The sequence below is a fragment of the Emydura macquarii genome, unplaced genomic scaffold (assembly GCF_026122565.2).
Source record: "Emydura macquarii macquarii isolate MOO-44397 ecotype Brisbane River unplaced genomic scaffold, CSIRO-AGI_Emac_v2 contig_1477, whole genome shotgun sequence".
Classification (NCBI taxonomy): Eukaryota; Metazoa; Chordata; order Testudines; family Chelidae; genus Emydura; species Emydura macquarii.
In genome coordinates this window covers 18,154,168-18,177,229 of record NW_027131614.1, presented here as the reverse complement: position 1 = coordinate 18,177,229, position 23,062 = coordinate 18,154,168, and the positions used below count along the sequence as shown (strand labels likewise).

At 42.1% G+C, this 23,062-nt stretch overlaps 1 protein-coding gene across 6 annotated transcripts in view; it reads left to right on the top strand.

The window, feature by feature from the left end:
• FAM110B (family with sequence similarity 110 member B) overlaps nt 1–23,062 on the top strand; it is a 183,640-nt gene that overhangs the window by 27,996 nt on the left and 132,582 nt on the right. Inside the window, exon 1 of one of the 6 annotated variants that reach the window (XM_067553741.1) lies at nt 7,769–7,833. The exons of the other annotated variants lie outside the window; for them this stretch is intronic. The gene's annotated coding sequence lies outside the window, so the exon portion shown is untranslated. Of the gene's footprint in view, nt 1–7,768; nt 7,834–23,062 lie in introns of those variants that run through there. 6 annotated transcript variants of the gene reach the window in all.

Sequence of the window (23,062 nt, the reverse complement as noted above, 5' to 3'; positions counted from 1 at the left end):
TTCACTGTATAAAGGAACGTTAGCTAAGTCTGTCCTGAAACTTCAGAAAAGACTGCCAAGGCTAATAGAAATGAAGTGACACTCGATTGATAGTTTTCTCCCGACCAAGATGTCCCCCATGTAATATGGCATGTGCCAGGCATAATGTTTCCCTGCAGTGGTACTTTGGGACAAGCAGTTGCATTTTACCTCTGTCTGGTGGTCCTTCTCTGTTCTCTATATTGTCTCTCTATCTTGAAGTGCAGCTATTTTTCAGGAATCAAGATTCCACCACCTCAACGTTGACCCAGGTAAGCTGTTCGTAGGCTCATCCCAATGTTGGGTTGTTTCTTTGTACTTCAGTAAAATCGATGTTGGTTGCTGCAGGCTCACTTAATTTTTCCTGTTGTTTGGCCCCTTGGGGAAAGCTATCCCATCCCAGTCAAGGTGTCATGCACAGCGGCCAATGTTCCTTCTTCTGGGTCTTCCTCCTCCCCTTTGCCTACTAAGTCTTGCTGTCTCACTGTTTCTGGCCTCATCGTCTGTCCCTCCCATGGACTGCCTGTTCGCAGACCCCATCAGGTCTTTAAAAAACTTCTAGTCTCACGCGACTATCACCAGATATGCCAGGTTTGGGGCTACTCACATACAGATTTCATCATCGTGGTCCTGCACCCTCAGCTGCATCTTCTTCATGGGATAAGGGCACACATCCCCCATGGATGCATTGCAAATAGATGGTGCCAATGGGAATTGTTCATGCCTTGTCATGTTTTTCCTCACCAGCATCTTGCAGAACCCCAAGTCAGTCAATCCTTGTACCTCCATGCCATTGACCTGTGCGGCCATTAATATTTTAGTTGGCACCCTCTTATGGGCCATGGATTTGGCCATCCCTTGTGGTCTCTAAAGGCAGTCAATGTACAGGCAGTCATGGTGGAAGTATCCTGGGTCTCCCCATGCGGAACAAGCCCCTCTTGCCAAGGAGGCCCCATCTGATCTCCTGCTGGCTTCATGGAGGGGCTGTCCCCCAGGTCTCCCACACTTCTTAAGCTCTGATTCCGGCAGTGGTGCCTTCCCATCTGCCACTCTTGATCTGCACCCTATCCTTGCTGGGCCCAGATAGCCCTTTTCTTTTGCACGCCCTTCCTTTTCTCACTTACCATTCCATTGCCTGGGTTGGTTGAGGTGGGATTGCCATGGACTTTTTGGGGAACTGGTAATTCACTGCCAAGGTTATGGCCTTGGAGACAGTTTCAGGATAGTGATGCATCTCCCACTCCCGTCCTCCCTCTTGGAGAATCTGTGTGACCTGTTTTAGGACAATTCTTTCAGTTACTTGGGCTCCTGACTTTTTCATTGTTCTGGAATCATCACCAGCAATGTTCTCTTAGACACTGGGCTGCCACCTGTTGTCGTGCTTTAGGGGTGGACCTTTCCTCTGATATTGCTGGTGGTATGTCATTGTCGAAATATCAAAGGAGTCTAGGATAAGTGTCTTAAGTCAAGGGTAGTTTGTGCAGCCATTGTACTGAGACCTCCGGGTGCAGCCTGGGCCAAGAAGGGCACTAGCAGAGTGGCCCAGCTCCCCTATGGGCCAGCAAGCTGCCTTAGCCACCCTGTCAAAGTTTACTAGGAACACCTCTGGGGTATCCCCAACCCCATTTTTATTAGCTTCAGTAGAGGCCTCAGGGCCAAGCCTAGGCTGGCACCAACTCCCCAGTGTACCCTAGGGGTGAAACAACGGGGCCCTCTGCTGCACCTTTGGTCTCTTCGTTGAGCTTCTAGTTCCCTGTTGAGTTGTTGCTGCTTCTGGAAGGCTTGCTGCTGTTGCTGAGTGGCCAACTGCTGGAGCAATCGGACAAGCAGCAACAATGGCAGCAGCAGACCCATCACCTGTTTCAGTATCTTGCCCAGATCCATCTTTCGTTCACCCCCCCTTTTTTACATTGCCCACATTCTCCACCACTTTGTAGTGAGCTTTGCTTGGGGACCAGCATGCTTAGTGGTCATGGCATAGCCAAACCGTCTCTCTGAGCCTAGAGACAGCTCTTCTGGGCAGTCTCGGGGCCTGGCAGCCAAACCACAGTTGGTTGCTTCCTCGGACTCCTCCAAGATTTCACAGGAGGCCAAGGGAAGGACGGGGGGACCCAGGCTCTCCATCCACACTCTGACCTTCCCTCTTTTCCCTTCAGTCTGGGGTGTGGCCTCAACCGTTTGCTTACATGGTCTCAGTAGTTCAGGGCTTCAGCTGGGGGGTAGGGTGGGAGGGATGCTTCCATAACAATATGAAAGTGTTAGCAGATGCTTTCAGGCAGCATACTGTTTCCTGGAGAGAACTGTTTGGAAGCAACACCTCCTGGGTAACTGTCTGAGAAGCCTTGAGGCTGAAGAAGCCATGTTGTAAGCAGCCACAGCTGCTTAAACTCCAAAGCTGGAGTTGAATTCACCCTGTATCAGGGAGAGATCTTTTATGGCAGAAGATCCAGACACAACACAACACTCTCGCTCAGAGTTCAGTTCCCCCACTATCCCCCTCGTTTAGTCAAGGGGAAGAGGGATCCTGGCAGAGTCTTACTCACAGTCCTGGTCTTTCCTCTGTAGATTGCTCTGCCTCGCAGCTAAAGCCAGTCTCTCCTCTATGCTCCCCCACTTCTAGTCTGCCAGATCTCCGTTCTAACTAGCTCCTCCACAGTGAGAAGCTGCTGAGGGATGGGGCCTTCTTAACCCAATACTGTTCCACCACTCCTTTTACCTTAGCCTGGGGTCTGTAAACCCCATCACAGGCAGGATAGCTCCGTTTCTATAATGGTAGGGTTTTTTTCTCTTGCCTTTGAAAAGAGGCCTGGCCATGAGCCTTAAGCACAGAATGAATTCTTTATATCTTGTGTGACTTGCTTACATGTGTCTTTAAAATCAGTTAAACAAAGTACTGCAACAAATCGGGGATTAGCAACATGCTAGTTAGATTTTTTGGGGGAAAGGTTGGGAGTTGGGAAATGGGGAAATTCAAATGGTTTATATTAGTCATGGCCAGCTGAGACAAAGCTTAGTTATAGCATACATTTCTTTTCAAATAGCTCCTGACCTCTTGAGTGTAAGGAAGTTGTGATCCAGCTGTAGAAGTATAAAATTGGCAAAGAAAATAAGCCAGGATTTTGAACAGATTTGTGTATTGGCAGTAAAATAGTCTCTGCTCATCTGGTTTCCTTATACCTCTCAGAAAGCTTTAAAACCATGCAGATCTAGTGCTGAAAATTATTGTATGTTATTGATATATATTATACTAAAATACAAAAGTGTTTTCCTTTTTTAAACTTTTTTAAAAATCTTAGACTGAATGTAACATTATTTGATATTGAGAACCATTAACATTAGCTGGAATCAGACATTGTTTACACGGGCCTTTTTCAAGTTTCCCTCTTGAACAGTATCAGTGCACCTCAATCCTGACCTTTCATAGCCTTGCTGCTGCTTAAAAAACAAAAACAAGGTTGACTAATTTGAGCAAGAGTGCAGTTGGCTGAGGGTGTGTGTGTGTGTGTGTGTGTGTGTGTGTGTATAATTATTTCTGGTTTGTTTGCACCTATGGACAATTGCATGTATATACATGTCTGAAATTGTATATGTGTGTGTCAGAGGTTGTATATTCGTGTGGTATGAAATTAAAAAAAATCCCCTATCTTTAAAATTCTGTTAAGATACAAAATAGGTTTAAAATACAGAAAAAATAAAGACTTCATCCTTCAGCATCATTTGTAGTTTATTCTTTTGTGGTTATTTTAAAGTCAGAGCTAGTGTATGTGTATATCTTATACTATACTACTATATTGTGTGTGTGTGTGTGTGTGTGTGTGTGTGTGTGTGTGTGTGTGTGTGTGTGTGTGTGTGTGTGTGTGTGTGTGTGTGTACACACTCTCACACACACTAATGTAATATATTTTCCGTTTGAGGATCAATTCTCTTTGAATCACATAACCACCACCTGTGCTAATTTTAATCCCTGTGTAGTATTGATCAATTATCTCAACAGGCTAAAAGAAAGTTAATCAAAATGAAAAGTGCTTTTGAAAAATAAATACATTCCACCTGGAGTTCAAGTTTCTCTTCTAATAAAACATTATTATTTGTACTCATGTTCTCATGAAACAAAGTATGGGATAAAAGCAGTTTCTTTATTATTTGGGAGTATCTGTTTCAGTGCATGGTAAATTGGTATTCAAAGGGTAAGACTGTAGCATCGTAGGGTGTGTGTTTGTGTGGTGGCAGGGTTTTTTTAGCTATGAAATAAACTAAGTCAAGAAATTGTTAGTCTTACTAATAACTTATTAATAACTCTATTCAACAGAAATTATCCACTGGGGCTGCAAAGCCTTCTGACTCAAGAATATAATTTCAACCCTAGTTGGGGGGAAAAAAACTGCTTTGAAACACTGGCACTGGCTTTCTTATTTCTGTAACATTCTGAAATGTCACCTTCGTCTGAGGTAATCTTGATAACCTCCTTAAACTCGCGTATGTACATTTTCCCATTATACTTCAAGTTGTGATAGGAACAGTGAAGGTAATTAATCACTGGAACAATTTACCAAGGGTTGTGGTGGATTCTCTATCACTGGTAAATATTAAATCAAGATTGGATGTTTTTCTAAAAGACATACTCTAGTTCAAACAGTTATCAATTTAGAGAAGTTCTATGGCCTGTGTTATGGAGGAAGTCAGATTAGATGATTACAGTGGTCTTTTTAATCTATGAATCTATCATTTTGGAGGCAGCGTGGCAAAGCTGATAGAGCACTGGACTGGGGCTCAAGAGACCTGTGTTCTGTTCCTGGTGATTTTGGGCAAGTTATTAACATTGAGAGGGAGGAAAATGAAGTAAGAAAGGATACAGCAGTAGGTAGGAGAATGGACATTAAGAGGAAGGGTAGTGCAGATACCAGTCTAATAGGCGATACTGGCGATAGAATGACTGTGCCAAATGGGGTAAGGAATGTAAGCAAAGCCAAAAGCAAAAACTAAGATGTTTGTACACCAATGCGAGGAGCCTGGGTAACAAAATGGAGGAACTAGAGCTACTGGTGCAGGAAGTGAAGCCAGATGACATAGGGTTAACAGAAACATGGTGGAGTAATTCCCCCGCCACCTGCAGCGACTGGGAGCTGTGGGGTCCTCCATGGCATTTGAGACCTGGAGCTCAGAGCCACTGCCAGTGGTACAGGGACCTCAGAGCAGCGGAAGGACCCTGGAACTCCACAGTTCCTCCGCTCCCCATGGCTTGGGGCATCAAGCTCTGGGGTTCCCCTGTGGTAACTTGGTGCTGGTGGGTCCCCCTGCTGTGAGGCCCCAGCCGCCCACCCCTGTCACCCGCCAACCACGGCGGCTCAGAGCCGCCGGCCCCTGCCACCCTCCCCTGCTGACAGCAGCGGAGCAGGATCGCTGCGGCTGCCCGGGGCTCGGAACCGCGGGATCTCTGCCACCAGCCCACGAGCTCGGAGCTGGGGATTCCCGTTGTGGCCCCCTGAGAGCTCCGCAGCCACCAGAAGCTGAAAACTTCTGCCTTGCGTCCGAGACACAGGGTGGAAGCTGAAAAGACTAATTTCAAGGAGGTCCCTGAAAGTCACGGAATCTGTGACCTCCATGATAAAGTCTTATCCCTAATGATGAGGTAGACTGTAAAGGAATTAGAAGTGATGGAATGGGTAAGACAGAGTCTGTCTGGGTGAAAATCACATTGGGAAAGAAAGCTGCTAGAGCAGTGGTTCCAACCCGTGGCCTGCAGGTCACTTTTGGCCCATGGGGTCTTTCAGAGTGGCCCATGGCTCCCCTCCCGCTGGCTGCAGAAGGGAGCCGCTGCCTAAGTACCCCGGGCGGAGTGAATTGCTGGTGCACGCACCTTGCTGCAGCCCAGGGGACTGGAGATCAGCCCAATGCTCCCCTCCCCCGGCTCCAGCAGAGAGCAAAAGCACTCTGCCTGGGTCCCTAGGTGCAGGGTCCCTCCTGGAGTCAGAGGGAGGGGAGCACTGATCCTCCGTTCCTCTGGCTGCAGAAGGGAGCCATTGTCTAGGGACTCAGGTGGAGTGCACAGTTTCCCTGCTGCAGCCAGGGGGATGGGAGTTCCTCCTCGCTGAACTCCTTCCTGCTGGCAGCAGTGGGGAGATGAGGGGGGGCTGCTGCTGGAGACTGATGGCCCTTCAGGGTTGTAAAAATCATATCTGTGGCCCTCGAGCCAGAAAGGTTGGGAACCACTGTACTAGAGCTTCCCCTAGGATAGTCCTCGGGGTGTGCTACAGACCACTGGTATCCGATTTGGATATCAATACAGACCTCTTTAATGTTTTTAATGATGTAAATACTAGTGGGAATTGTGTGATTATGGGAGACTTTAACTTCCCAGATATAGATTGGAGGACAAGTGCTACTAATAATAGGGCCCAGATTTTCCTGGGTGTGATAGCTGACGGATTCCTTCACCAAATAGTTGCTAGACCAATAGTTGCTGGGATGCCATTTTAGATTTGGTATTGTTGAGTAGTGAGGACCTCATAGAAGAGAACTGGTTGTAGGAGATGGCCTTGGTTCGAGTGGCCATGAGCTAATTCACTTCACACTAAATGGAAGGATACACAAAAATATATCTGTGAATAGAGTCTTTGATTTCAAAAGGGCTAGCTTTAAAAAGTAAGAGAATTAGTTAGGGAGGTGGACTGGACTGAAGAATTCATGGATCACTAGATGATCATAGTGGTCCCTTCTGACTTTGAAGTCTACGAGTCTATTTCCCTGTGTTTTGTTTCAGTTTCCCCATCTAAAATGGGGATAATGATTCTGATCTCTTTTATAAAGTGCTTTGAGATCTGCTGATGGAAAAGTGCTATATAAGAAGTAGGTGGTGGTATTATGCACAGTGAATCCATTTTAATTGGCAAGGCTTTTTCAGCCTCAGTTTTTCTTTGCTGTGTTGTGGGTATATATCATATCATATATATATATATATATATATATATCATTATAGCCTTAGTGATGGGAACCTAGTCCATAGAGGAGAACGGGACCATGAGACTGAGCTACTGCAGCAGCATTTCAGAATTGAAACACTTTGGTTTATGACTAGAAACATTTTGGATTTCAGACATCCCATTTTTTAATGAAAAATTGAAATTTTCACAGAAAGCAGGCTCTTTTCACAAAATATGGTTTAGACGATCCAGTTTTTTCATGGAAAAGCAGTTTTGATGGAAATTTTTCACAAGCGCTAATTCTTATCCACACTGGCATATCCAGAAGAGGCGCACAGGATAGATGCATGCACAAATTAATGGCCCAAAAGCTTGTATAGAGGGTCTGGAGGAGCTGTAACTGCTATTCAACTTAGTAAGGTCCACAGATCCTGTAATGTGTGGTCAGACTGCAGGCAGCTCTGACTCATGGATGTGTGTGTCCCTCTTCAGCTGGTTTTGGGACTACAGAAAACACATTGAGTTACAAGCTGTTAATGTTTTACCTTCTAATATGGATTACATCCTAATCAGGTTTTATTATTTTTTTCCAGTTAGGAGGACACAGTTTTCACCATAGTGGTCATCTGATCTAGCAGGTTTTAATAATAGAGAATCTCCCTGAGCCATTGATTGACAGGTCTGTGTTCTACCACCGAAGATATGAGCAAGCTGAAGACTCACTGAAGACTGATGTTGTAGTGTCTGTGGACTGTGCCACTCTGAAAAAAGGAAATTTGCATGTATATGTTTTCCTATTCCAATTCAGAGCAGCAGTAGTGAGGCTACATTATACCCCTGTGATCTGCCCGTGGGTTGGGTTATACGTGGAATCGATCAGTTCCAGTAGCATTGGGTGAGCTATTCACAACCAACAATTTATTTTATGTACTTTATCCTCTTTTCATTTGCAAATTGTTTGTAAGCAGACTAGTTTTTTTAATGAATTTGTTCCATATTAATTATTAGTAAGTGTTCTAAGCAAACAGATTTTGGTTTATGTTCTTTAAACTGTATTTATTGATGGCTAGAATGCTGTGTGAATAGTTACCATAGTCATATGTATTGAATCCATTTCCTGGACACTTGAATATAATTCTAATAAACCGAGAGAGAGCTTGATCTGTGATTCTCTCAGGTAAAGTGGCAGGAGCAGTTGATAAAGTTAGGAAGAGCTAGGCCAACGTGATTAAGGTATTTTCCTTCCCAGCTAATGTGAATCCAGCCTTGCAGGTGTATCTCTGCTAGAAAAGTTAGCTGTTATAATACTGTAGGCTGGGGTAAGATTTAAAATTAATTTTTGTTTTCTTTGAACCCATTGACTCGGAAATGCAGAGAACCTACTTCCACCAAAACAGATTTCATTTTGTTGCTAAACAGATCTTGGTTGCAGGCCTGTAATTTGTTTTCCACAAACATTCACAGCAACCAAAATTTCCTCTGATGAATGTTTGTAAAGAGCAAAATAAAAAGGATTCAAGAATGTCAAATTATTAACCAAATTTTGATTAATTGTAATTTTAATTTCTACTGCAAAATATCCTATTCAGGGTTTTCATTGCATCTTCCCCCCCTCTGCCTTGCCAGTCATTTCACCTTTGTCTGCTTGTTTCTCAGCCTCTTTTATAAGCCTCTCAGTACCTTCTTCCACTTGGCCTCCTACACTTAGTATGACCTTAGTATATTTATTGTTTCCCATTTTCTCTCTAACCTGTATTTGCTTATATGCCTTCCTCCAGTCATCACATCCTTAGGACTGTATTTGCTTGACTTTTTGGCTGTCTGTAAAATGTCCAGCATATAGAAGGCATTACTATAAACAAATAAATAATGATATTTCCCATTGATCTCTCAGCCAACTGCACAAAGCCATTTTCCTTATGGCACCAATGATATTTACTGTTTAGGAATTACAAAACCAGAGGTTGTATGTTGAATTTTTGTGGTATACAGTTATCTCTTGATTTGGGGATGGAAAGTGGGAAGGCAAAATTAAAGGGGTACCAAAAAGTGTTATGTCAATTTATTTGAGTTAGAAGTATTTTGACCTGAGTCCCTCTGCCGGTATTGTACTGACTATAAATAAAGTGCTGTCAAATACACAAAGTAAACTGAAAGAACAGAAATATTTTCTTGGATCTTTCAATTACGGTAAACTGTGTTACCGTAAGAATAATAGTTTAAACATTTCAGAAAGAGCTGTGGTGGTTATTAAATTGATAGTGTCCCTTTAAGGTTGTGTGTTAGAAATAATGTGCAGATTTTTAGCAGTGAGGATAATTAACTACCGGAACAAATTATAAAGAACTGTGTTGGATTCTGAATCACTGGAAATTAGAAAAACATCCAGTCTTGATTTACAAAAGATGTTCTCTAGTTCAACGACAGGTATTGGACTTGAAGCAGGCATTACCTAAAGGAATTGCTGTGGTCTGTGTTAGGCAGGAGGTTAGATTAGATGATCACAATGGCCACTTCTGGTTTTAAAATCTATAAATTAATCTATATTTCTATAGTTAACACTGAGGTTTTTCAAGTGGAAGTTTACATTTGAATTTTCAGGCTTCCTTTTTTTTCTTGCTTGCTTTCTTGACTACTGGCTTTTCTAGTTTTACTTGTCCAGTTATGCATGGTAACTCCCCCAATTTACTTTTACATAGATCTTCTACTGGAGTGTGGGAGATGGGAAGGTTCCCTCACCCATCTACTGTGATAGGAGTTGCCTATGATACGAATCTGACTTGTAAAAATCATCTGATTTGTCACTTTCAGATTTGTTTTTTTTTTTTTTTTTTTTAAACATGTGGGATTGCAAGTTAAGTACTTTCATGAGTAAAATGTACAAAAAGCCCTAACAGAATGCAGTAGTCCCCATGACTAATGTAATTGCATCTTTCGATAGTATAAATGCTGTATATATGAAACAAACCTCAGATCAGCTGGCACCCACATAGGACTGAATTTATAACATCATGAGGAAATCACTGTGCAATGTAAGTGGTAAAGTACTGTCAACACAAAGGAAGCGTAAGCCAAACAATTTACACACACGCACTTTTTGAAGTCATTTTAGTCTCCTGAGTTAAAAAAGATAATCTTCAAATAACCTGCTTTCAGATATAAAACGGACAAACTTTCTCTTGCCCAGAAGTTATACAAAAACGCAGACACACTTGAATAAGTAATAATATTGCAATAATCCGTCATGCTGTGACGGTTTGAAATAGTTTTCTCACACTTTCAGCTGTAGACAGATTTAAATCCCTGGGAAACTCTGGAATTTTCTTATTATACTGTTCTATACTTTTTGCTTTCAGGTACTTAATGAGTGAAATTTCTCTTTCCTATTGCATTCCATCCTTTCCTCTCAAAAATATATATTTGTAGCTATATGGTTAATTATTTTCTACACTGATTGACTTTTTCTGTTTACATAAAAGTAGTATCACTTGGTTGTTATTTTAAGAAAGAGTGTCATCTATTTTGTCTGGTACTGGATGCAGGACCGTCCGTAGGGGGATGCGAGGCTCAGGGCAACTCACACTGTCTTGTGTTGGCCCAAGCCTGGACTTGCTCCCAGCTTCGGCAGGCTGGGCCCCCATCTCCTCGCTGGTCTGGCCCATGGTCCCTGGCCTCAAGCAGCGCCGCGGCCTCCTTGGCCCCACCTCTTTCCCCCGCCCCTCTCCCACGTGGGCCCAGCTGGCGCCCCCCTCCAGTATGGCACCTGAGGGCATGTCCCCCCCAGTATGCTCCTCAAAGAGTGGGAGCTGGGACAGTCGCCCCGATTCAGCATACACTAGGGACACCTCCGACTGCATGGCTAGTCTATACTACTTTGAGTTACATCCCATGCCGTCCTGTTGACTTCAGTAAGATTGTATGAGGTGTACTACAGTGAAATTTATCCCATTGCATCTCCACACATCAGCATAATGCAGAATTTACCATTTGAACAGTTTGAAAAATGTAGCAGAGGAAAAGATAACTGATGAAGTGCTGATGAAGGCAGAAACTTCTTCAAATGCTTTTATGATACTTTGTCACATTTATTTCTTGACATTTAAATACATTTGCTTTTCTGTGCCTTACATATGTATATGCAGAGGCACAGTCTTGGAATATTGTTTATAATTAAGCGTTTTGTACACACCTGTTTTGGAAGAGGTCACTGTTTGATTCTATAACAAATTTTGAAGAACTTTCAAACCTGAGTCTTAAAAGCTAATTTCAGGTAACTGTTAGGTACAGGTATATATTACTACATACCTCTGTGGTAGCCATGCGAACCTTTAAGTTATACAGAATCAAAAAAATATGACACACCAAATGTTACCTTCCTTTAAAGAAGGTAAATCTCATATGGTACCCTAGGAAGTTGCTATATTTTATGTTTTATTTTGTTATTGTTGATGATACAAAATGTTTAATATATATGTTTAATCACAATCTGAACTAATCTTTGAGAACCCCCAAATGCTTTATATGCATGCATGCGTGCGCACTCGTACTCGTGCGCACCCTTCACTGATGATATAGCTGTCTTCAAAACAATGTATGAAGATATCTTTATGAAGATATATTTTATAGCCTAAACAGGTTGACAAAACATAACTGACCTGTGGAATCCTGAATTTAAAATGGCAATTGTAACTGCTCCTTAAAATTGTGGTAGTCCATCCCATTTGTAAAACGTGTTGGGAAGACAATTACCTCTCAATTACAAATGCAAAGTTAACCCATTAATCCTAAAGTTTCAGTGTAGAGGAGAATGCATGCTTGATGGAGCAGTGGAGTGTGAATGTCAAATGGCAGTGGCCTTCAGCTTGTCAACAACCTACAGAGTTTCAACACCTTCTGTCTCACCACCTTTTCTGCTTCCCTGCTGCTGTGACACAGATGTGCAAAAGGCTTGTATAATACTGTTTATATAATATGCCTAATATTAGTAATTAAATCTGTCCATGGCACGAATTTCATTGCTATTTTTACAAGCCTTTCATTAAAATTGTATGATTGTTCCTTTGGACTGCAATGCTGTTAAATGTGGATAAGATTTATCAAATGAAAACCAGACACATGGTATGTCATAGAAAAGCAATATTACTGCTGCTCTGAGCTGTATATAGTGGTGAACGGTATATATGGAGAAAAATCAGAGGTGGCATTTTTAGTTATACATGATTAAACTTAGTTAAAAACGTATGAATTTAAGAGTTGTGAATTAATGTGTACATTAACACAGGAACTCTTTAATTTCAGAACTGATACTTTGAAAACAAAAGTGGGGTACTACCGAGGTCAAACAGAGAGAGGAATTCTGCAGCCATTGGCTCCATCAGACCTTTTGATAATTTGATAGATCACGAATATTCAGTGTTTATAAGAGAAGCTGTAAAAGGCTTATGGCCTCCAAAATGAAGTGTGAAATACTCAGATTCCATTTGATGATTTATACTGTTCCCAGCATTAATGGTTGGTTTGGCTGATTGCCCCCCTCACGTGTTTGCCAGCTTCCAGTTTCTTTGAGAAATGTAATCAGTTACTCAGATTTAGTTGCTATTGGCTACTGAACTACAGTAGTATTAAACTGGAATTTTTGATGTTGGTTCAGCCAATATTGTAACCAAACTGAGATCTGAAACCCAGGGAAAAAAACTCGTCTTGATTTCTTATATGCATTTGTGGCTTCTCTGAACTGAAGTGCTTCAAATAGCCATTTTTTAAACCGGCATTTATTTTAGCATATATAGATGAACATTCTCCTTATGGGTTTGGTTCTCTTCATCTCAGAGTAATGGAGTATGGAATAAGTGAATTATTATTGAATACTTCTTATAAAGTTAGATCTCCCAGATGTGAATTGATTTGGTTTTTATATCTAATCACTGTATTGAGGTTGGAAGTGGAAATTACCAGTTACCTGCCGACTAGAGAACTAAATCTACAGGCTAGAGATGGGTCCTCCAGTGAAGTCGAAGGACAAAAACCAGGGAGGAATCCTAGCACCCACCCTTTCCCAGAAGCTAGGAGTTGCAGGAACTGGAATTCTCACCAAGAGCTCATTCAAGAACCCTTTCTTCATGTTCACCTATGACTAATAGGTGTCTGATCAACATGAAGCCCCTCCTCTAATGGCTGTTAGCCTTCTTTCTCTACTTCTGCCCCCATCACTGAAGGAAGAAAGGAAGATGTGACATGCCATAGAGTACTATCAATTAGAGCTGGGTGAACAAATTTTTTTTTTTTATTTATTGACTATTCCAAAAACAAAATAAACAAAAATTAGGTTTGAGTTGAACTATGATTTTTTTCAAAAATTTTCAGTGAATGGAAAACGAAAAAATCTTGAATTGAAACAAAACATCATTGTCACTTATAGTGGCAATTCAGAGTCATTCATGAATATAATGAATAGCCATTGGACCAGAGAGAGAGAGAATGACCCCTACTCTAGGAGCTACGGCGCTTCCTTGTAGTATGGGAGACCTGCGTTCAAATTCATCCCTCACATAAGACAGAGGAAGGAATTGAACCCAGGCCTCCTGCATCCCATGCGTGCGCCTTAATCACTGGACTAAAGCTTAGGGAGCTGCTACGTCTTTCTTTGGCCATTTTGTGGATCTAGTCCTCCTTTCAGTTGCTTTTGTCAAAATGCCTGAAAATCTAAATTAACATTTTCAAGTTGAAACATTTTGCTTCAACGTTACGAAACAGTTTGACTCTTTTGGTTCATTCAAAACTATTAGGTGAACTTGACATGAATTTATGACATGAATTTATGAATAATTTCGGTTAACCTGAAATGCATTTTTTTGGCAAATAAATTTCTCTGAAAAATTATGCCCAGCTCTACTATCAATATTGGTACATTACTGGATTGTTGTTATAACTTTTACAGAGGGGATACTTTGTACAGCACATTTAACTCCTTGGTATTCAGTCTTCCATGAACATCTACATTTAAAAAAAATTATTTTCCAGTATATAATCTTATTTTTAATTTGCTCTTGGTAATTCTTTGCTCTGGGCATCAAAGTAAAGGTTCTTGACTTGTGCATAATTCTGGCCACTTTGATCTGAGATGTGTATATCCTAACTTCTTATTAAGGTTAAGATTTTGTCATGGTTATTTTTAGTAAAAGTCACGGGCCATAAACAAAAATTCACTTAGACTGAAGGAGAACCTGCTTTTTCAGACACTAGTAATACCCCTGGCATTCTCTTTCCAGCTTGTGGTCTCTGTCCTTGCAGTTGCAACTTTCTGTAGCTCCTATAAATTCTATACTACTTACAGCTTGAAATCAAATGTAAGAAACTCCAGTCCATAAAAAAGTAATACTTCTGTCACAGTAAATAGAAAAAAAGCATTTAGAATGTCATCTGGACTTTTTTAAAGAATCAATATTACAATGCTGTGTTTGAGATGGAGGACTATATTTATTATGGCTAACACTGCTGTCCCCAGAGAAAATCTTTTAAATGGAATTATGTTTATCAAAGTAAGAAAATGATAGTATATGTTCAAACACTCAGTATTTTACTAACTGCTTCCTCTGCTACATGCCCATAGGCAAGGATAAAAAAAGGTTTTATATTATATTTTGATGTCTTCTATATACTGTTTCTTTTTCCTCAGTAAATAAAATGTTCAGTGTGTGTGTTCCTTTGTAGTTTGTGGATGACTTTTAGAATTCTTCCTTGCTACATAAATGGTTATATGTTAAATATGATTGTTTTACATACAATATAAGCAGAGCTATTAGGCATTGCAACAGACTACCAAAAGGAACCCCTAATAGTAATGGCCAAGTATAAGTTAAATAAGACAGAGATAAATTATAATGTAGTGGAGCATCCTGTGTGATGCAAACATTTGACTAGGTAATCTGTGGTGGTTTTTTAGTCTTGCCAGCAATCCATACTTCTTTCCTTCACCATGCAACACTGAGTTCCTGCTGGCCCACTGGTTTTATTGTTTGATAGAGCTATTACAGAAGTTGATACAAACAAATTCAGCCAGGCCCCTCCTATAGCTATATGTGAATTCAGTGAAATAAAAAACAAATAAATAAATAAATACCAGCAGTTGTTGGTAACATATAGCATAGTACAGCAAGTGAAACAGCTCTGTTCCGTTCTGTACCTTGTTTTCTTCATTTTCCTTTATCTAAGGAGTTCTTTTGTATATAAAAAATTGCTAAACTTTCTAAGATGTTCTCTCTCTCACACACAGAAATGTATACAGTTCACATATATATATAGGAACTTGGATATGTAGAAAATGATTGCTACTGAAAGACTAGATTCATGCCAGCAGCAGTGTTGGATTTTGAGTGGAAGTGTATTAAAAGAAACATACTCTACCCTTTTTTGTTAAAATGTAACCTTACAGTGGGACCACGGGGCATTTCTGCTTGAGTAAGGATTAGTTTTGCCCAAGGTGCTTTCGTAAGTAATTGTCTGATTGCTCTAAGTACTGTTTGACTGGCACACAGCACAGCAATGCATGTTGTTCATAGAGAAACAGACTACACAATGTATGCTTCCTACAGACACTGGTTGGTTAATCTGTAACTGGTACAAATGCAGAGCTAATTTCTTTGAGTAAAACACACTGTTTGGGAGATTAAGAGAGAGAATACTGAAAATGTGGGTGGGGAACCTTATAAGCAATAACAGTCCTGAATTTAGATTCTTCCTCAAGAAGTGTCCCTATGGGTGCTCCAGTGTGAGTGTATCTGCACCCCTCCACCTCTAATTGGAGATTTTTGTTAATAGCATCCGTCCAGTCTGCACATGCGCTCTTTCTCCCTCGTGATCAGCTTTGAGGGTATGTAGCACTGCATGGGCAAACCCCCTTCAGTTCCTTCTCCACTGCCTTTGGCCTGGAACTGAGTGAGCAATTGTCCCTTCCTTATCTGGACCATTAGCATAAGTAGATGGATACTCAGCGTTTGCTCACCTGCTGACCCATAGCTTCCTTAAGGACATTATCATTGTGAGATGTACCTTAAGGGAGCTTGAGTGAGTGTTGTGACCTCTTGAGGTCTAAAATGTAGTGTAAAATCAGAGGGAGGAAAGGTGAGATTGAGTCTATGTGCTTAGAATGATAAGCTTGGAATTGTTTCCTTTTTAAAGGTAAGTATGTCAAATTGTCGACTTTGGGCTGTGTAACGGGCTCAGATACACCTACAGTGGAGCACCCATAGGGGGACACATCTTGAAGAACCATTGTTACTGCAAGTGTGTAACTTCCTCATCTGACATGAAATCTTTCCATGATTTATAGGAAGTTTAAAACAAAGAATCCCTGTAGACCAGGGTTGATTGATTTAAATCGCAATTTAAATCACCAAGAAAAAATTATTAATTTAAATCAAGTTTCCCACTGATACTTCTTCACATATGTCTTAAACAATTGTGCAAATCTGATCACTAAAACATGTGAATTTACAACTCAGTTCAGCATTTTACAACATCTAGGAGGATATACTTTGTGTAATTTTTTAGATAACTTGATTTTTATTAATTTAGGAATAATACTCATTATCTGTGTCAAGCTGCGGATGCAGCAGCAGTACATTAGGAATGGTAAGAACTAAATCATACACACAAACACAATAGCACTTATATTTTATTAGACTAAATCTTAAATGTTACTTGAATTGCAGCAGTCTCCTGAGTTGCCAGCTGACGGCTGTCCTTATTTTTTTTTATTTTTTTTTAAATTTTCAAATTTTATTAACGCTAACAGACAAGTAATCACAACACTAAACACACACTGTCCTTAAGATTTATACAACTAGCTCTCATGTTCCCCACTCCCACTGTCATTTTTATTCATAGACTGAAATAGAAATACGACTTCTCCTGCTTTTTCAACTCCCAGTCGATTTCTTAGCTTTGAGTGACTAATACCAAATGATGAAAATATTCTTTTTGCTTGCAGAGGAAGCTACTGCTGTGAAAAGTTGGCTCAGCAACTGAAGGAACTCTGTTTCAAAGTGCCTGGCTAATTATTTCCACCAATTCAGGGGAGTGACTTTGTTCAAAACATCATCAGTAAACATGTACTGTTTAAATGGTTCCACTCCAGCCCTGAAATTTATTATGACTGGCATAACTGAGGAGTAATTTTGAGATGCCCATGCCAAGGCAGCAACATCTTCTTCAGAAGTTAGGTATCTACCTTTATATCTGGGGTCGAGAATGTTCGCAAGAAAATAAGGTAGAGTTAGTGCTTGATCCATTTGCTTCTTTATTGCCTGCAGTTTAACTTTCTGGTGAGGTATTTCTTTCTTCAATGTCTCTTGAAGTGCCTTCCAAATTTCGACAGCATCAGCCATGCAGCAACAATTTCTCTTAAGTTTGTTTAAGGCTATGGATATAGACTTCAGTATACTGAGCATATCCTCTACGTTTCTCTTTAATCCAATGTTAGATACTTTGGATGAGAGATTTCCATCTATTTTATCATGGTTTTCTTCACAAAGTTTTATAAGAATAGGCCAGTTCTTAATAAATTGTTCAAACAATCAACCAGAGAATTCTATCCAACATCTTGAGGGAGAATTAGTTGGATCCTCCTGCTCTCTTCAGTGATGCTGAAGCAAAATGGTTGTTAGGGAAGTATCTTGTGACTTCAGCAACATTTTCTTTTATTCCTGGAGAAGACGTACTCAAGTCCTTGGCTAAAAGATGCATTAAATGGGCACTGCAGCCATATGTTGTTAAGGAACATCCTTCCGTTTCTTCTTCTAAGTATCTTCTCATCTTTGCCATGTTTGCAGCAATGTCTGTGACAAAACTGCACACGTGACAGTTGAATTTTTGTTCACGGTTTAATTCATTTTTATGAGACTGTAAGTATAGGTTTAGCATTATTGTGATGAGATTTAATTGTAACTATTTTTTAAACGAGAGAGAAATTTAGTATTTTATTGATTTAAAATAAAAAATACTATTTAAATTTAAAAAATCTGTTTTTTTTTTTTAATTTTTAAAAAAAATCATTGATTTTTATCTATCCTGCTATAGACTAGGAAGTCTAGGCATAGCTGCAGATTTCAGTCAGAGTACTGGGTCTTTTAAAATCTGAATTATTTACTAAAGTAAGCTATATTTCCTTAGTTAAGGAATAAAGGAAAACAAAAATTAGTTCTGTTTATGGCGCTTTCAGTGTGTGTGTGTGTGTGTGTGTGTGTGTGTGTGTGTGGTGGGGGGGAGAGGCTACAGATTTATATCTATAATTTTACTTTTCAACTGAAGAGGAAAAAGTGGAGTTTTGCTTAAGATCCATAATCCCCTTAATTTCCCCAAAATTTAATTTCAGATTCAAACTACTTCTTTTTCGAATGCTTGCTCGTGTCCATTCCACTATATGTGAACGCACGCCTCCGTGCCCGGTTCCTAGAACTTTTTTCCCCTTAGCAGACCCTGTAGGGCCAGGGCCGGCTCCGGCACCCCCTAGAGCCCTGTGCACATGCCGCGGTATGTGAGACCCTGCCGGCCCGACTCTCCCTCAGTTCCTTCTTTCTGCCTATGACGGTTGCTGGAACTAGCCTTGCTCTCAGCAAGTACTATTCCCCTTCTTTGAACTTGTTTGTTATTCTAAGTAGTTTAGTTAGTTAAGTAGTTAAGTGTTGTTAAAAAGAGTAGTTAGAGATAAGGCAATCCCTGTGGGGACTTATCGCGGGCGGGCTATGCCCTGGTCACTGGGATTCAAGTCGTATGCCTCCTCCAGGAAGGCCTTCCCATTTAGCAGCCCCCACGACTGCTGTCTTAAGTGCTTGGGGGAGGCACACAGAAAAGATAAGTGCAAGATCTGCAGGGCTTTTAAACTGAGGACTCAGAATGGCCAAGAAATCCAGTTAAAAGCCCTGCTGATGGAGGCAGCTCTCCGCCCGGCGTCCGAGCCGGACCGCTCCATCTCAGCACCGCACCGCTGGCACCTGCCTTGACTCGGCACCGAGCAACATCGCCGACACCGGCCTCGACTCAGCAGCGCGCACCATCACCAGTACAGAAGAGGAAGAAGCAACGTGTGGCGCACGGACACTCCCCTGCGCCATCGTTATGGGCAGGACTGAGTATGGAGATGCACTGGACCCGGCCCATTGAGTCTTCTTTGGTGTCTGCATCTCTGGTCAGGGAGCCTCCCCCGACCCCTGGGAATGGGAGAGTGCCCCTGCCGACGCCGTTGACACCGGAGGCTTTTCAGGTGGCAACAGGCTTGTTGGCCTTGCCTACGCCTCATCCGCCCCCGGCCCCTCCCCCCCCTCGCCGAGGAAGAAGGGGCTGGTGTCACGGGGGAAAGCCACGTTGGTCCCCCTAAAGGGAGGTGGAGATCCCTGGAACGGGGAGGAAGATCTCCTGCCGGACAGCCACCGGGGGTAGAGCAGAGACACTCCCCCAGCAGTTGCTCCAGGTGGTGTCGTCAAGCCGGCCTTCTTCGACTCAGGGCGCGGAATCTCCCTCTTGGCGCTGACATCAATCCCTGGTACCGGAGGGAGAACAGGCCAGGACGCTGCACCCGTTGAGGTCTGCCAGGCGGTGCTCGGACAGCTCCCATCCAAGTTCGCCCGCACCAAGGTGGCACGTAACCCGGTTGCCATCGGAGGACCCGGCACCACACAGTCCATGACGCAGAACCTGGTCGCCGGAGTCTGGCTTGGCACTCAGGAGCTTGGAGCGGTGCCGACCCGGTCACCGAAAGGGTCTGCAGGGCAGCATGGCAAGCGGCACCAGAAATCATCAGTTCCGGTACTTCTAGCTGTTTGGAGCACACCTTCGTTCATCAGCACTGTTCACGGCAACGGAGGCAGTCCTCGTTGTCCTTCAGGTCGGAGGCGTCGAGAGGGCGGTCCCCGGCACGGAAGGATGCCTAGGACCAAGGATGTGTCCGCCTCCGCTGGTCCAGTGACTCGGGGTCTCCCAGGGGGAGCAGCTGACGGGAGAGCCGATGCCCCCGCAAAGTGTCACAGCCTGCGGCGCAGTCAGCCCCGAGTTGGCCCCAGGGTCAATGGCCCCAGCAATGGCCTGATTGGGCCCCATGGGGTATCCAGATAGGGCCAGGGCACCCGATCTATCCTGTCATCGGGGGTGCGGTCTGTGCCTCCAGCACAGGAGAGGGCCCATAGACAACACTCCTCGGACGAGGAGTTGGACCCCATGGAGGGATCCTCACTGGGTGCAACCCTTCGCCAGGAGGGGGCGCACCTGCAGGACGCGCCTCAGCAGTCCTCTTCCTCCTCACCTGACGAGGCAGTCTCCTGGGATCACATGGCACCCCTGGAGGATTTCAGGGCGCAACAGGAGCTGCTCAAGAGGGTGGCCTCCAACTTGGGGCTGAAGGTGAAGGAGTTAGAAGAGGCCGATGATAGCCTCTTTAATGTGCTGGCGGTGGCTGCCCCAGCAAAAGTGGCCCTACCAGTCCCACTACGCCATTGTCCAGCAGGCGAGAGAGGATGCGGGATTCGGCAGAGCGGTGCTGAGGGCAGCTCACTGGTAACTCCTACTCACCTCCAAGGTATTGCTTGTTAGTCATCTATAGTGGAATGGACATGAGCAAGCACTTGAAGAAAACAAGGATACTTTCCAGGAACCGATGTTCTTTGAGATGTGTTGCTCATGTCCATTCCACAACCCACCCCACATCCCCGCTGCCAGAGTTGGCAGAAAGAAGGGACTGAGGGGGTAGGGCCGGCAGTGCCTCATATACCGCGGCATGTGTGCAGGGCTCCAGGGAGCGCTGGAGCCAGCCTTATGGGATCTGTTAAGGGGAAAAAAAATTCTGGGAACCGTGCACGGAGGTGTGCAGTCACCTATAGTGGAACGGACATGAGCAACACATCTCGAAGAACATCAGTTACTGGTAAGTAACCTTGTTTTTTTAGGCCCATACCTAATTGGGTGACACACATTTTTATAATAAGGGTGAGCAGCTAAGACAGACATATAATAGTAGTTGTGATAATGAATTATTGTTCGAATTTAGAAGGGATTGTTACCACTCTAATGTCCTGAGTAGTAGGATCACTCTATTTTTCCTGTTGTGATATATATCCATTCAGAATAGTCAACAGTATATCTGTTTTCATCAGACTTCACTTTGTCTGGGGAATTATAGTATTGTAGTAAACCCCTCATTTCAGTTGCTCATAATTTTCTCAAACACTTAGTTTGGGCTAAAATTTATCATTCCTGCTCTTTGTTCAAAAATGATTGTTTTGCCACTCAGAAGTTTTGAAATTCAGAAGTTAAGTTCTCACAACAACAGTAAGCTCTGCCACACTAAAGATATATATACAAGCATAAATTGACAACACAAGCAGGTAAAATACAGCATAGTGTATTGCTGAGTTAACATACATTGTAGGGAACTTGACTTTTGCATTTCTTGACTTTTTTGCATGTTTAATTTAAGAATTTTGTCATCGTTTTATTGTAGGTTTTGTTTTTTTGATTTTTACATTTATGAAATAAATTGCCTAAACCACAGACTGGAAGAGAAATTACTGGAATTAGGTAAAATAGCCCCTTAAATAATAAATTCCACCTTCAGTATCTTAAGAATGTCACACCCTCTAAATTCACTGTATCTTCCTAATTCAAAACTTGTGTTTTTGGTTTTGCTGATTTGAGGCTTTAATGCTTTATGGATTTAGAGGAGCAGTGACTCAGCTCTCCTGTCTGTAAAAATTTGGAGTATACATTTAGTGGACTGATTTTTTTTTTGGCACAATGTCCATTGGCAAATAATACCTTGTTTCCAGTTATTCTGAAGTCTAGGACCTCCGACACCTTACTTGCTTTATTAAATAACTTCTCTCCCTCCAAGGATACCAAGGTATCCTAGTTTTCTTCAGTTGCAGAAGGCATTCAAATCTATTTTATCATAGAAGATTTGACACATTTAACTGAATAGTTAGCTGGAGCCCTCTAGTTACAGTTAATAAGTAGACTAATATTTCTTCTCTTTTCTTCCATTTTCCTCCAGTGACAGTGATCATGGATAGTATCCTATCAAACCATCAAGTTATCACTTTTTTCATCTGCTGTAATTAGGAGTCCAGATTAGTTTATCTCTTTAATGGCTACTACTCCTCAGTGTAGACCCAGTGATGTTTAAAAGTTTAGTGAGGTTCCTTTGGGATTGTTAGGATAAGGAATTATTTCAGTCATTCATAAATCCTGAGTTGGCCTTGGCATGTCTTTTTTGTGAATTTAGAGCTGCGTGATCTTCACAAACACCAGCACTTTGATTTCATACCATATAAGAGAGTGAAAAGAGGGCAGAAAATGTCAAATGAAGAAAACACCACATTTTTAATTGAAATGAATGTCCTGAGGCTTCTCACCGGCAGGCAGTATAGGGGCTCCTGGTATTTTCAAAGAAAGGGGTTATATTGCCAGATGACAGCAGCTGTGCAGATGGTATTCTAGGCTCTTAAGGGTGAAACCTAAGATCCTTTCTTTAAATAAGAACTAAATGTCCTGTGATTCCAAGTCATCAAAACAGTGTGTGTTGCTTTGACAGTTTCAAAAATCTATGTTTTAAGATTGTTAGTTGTAATAGTTTAATGTAGGGATCCGTTTTTCCTGTATGAGTTGATGACATCACTAGCACCTAATGCAGAGCAGGGGGTTGCAGTCTATACACTGTTTAGCCTTAGCAGCACCTGTCATCTCTAGTAGGAGAAACATAAAGCCCAGAACTCTAATTTCAGCAGGCAAGTAAAGGAGGAAGTGATTTGTAAAGCTGGTCCAAAGCTTAAATTTTGATGGTTTTATTCAGATTTTTTTTTTGAAAATTTTGTGCGAAAATTGTTGCCATTTTTGACCAGTTTTACTGATTTTAATGCCTGCTGTAGAGTCTCTTATTGTGCTATAAGTACTCACCAGACAGAACTTTTATGACTGTGGCTGAAGACACAGGTTAAGACTCTTGAACGTGAACTTCTTGCAGTTGCACAGCCAAGGCTGAAACAGGTTCAATAGCTACATTTATAGGACCCCAGCTGCACCCTTCTGACCAACCAAGGGTGGGCTTGCTGGCTGCTTGAACTAGCCAATTTCTGCTGTCC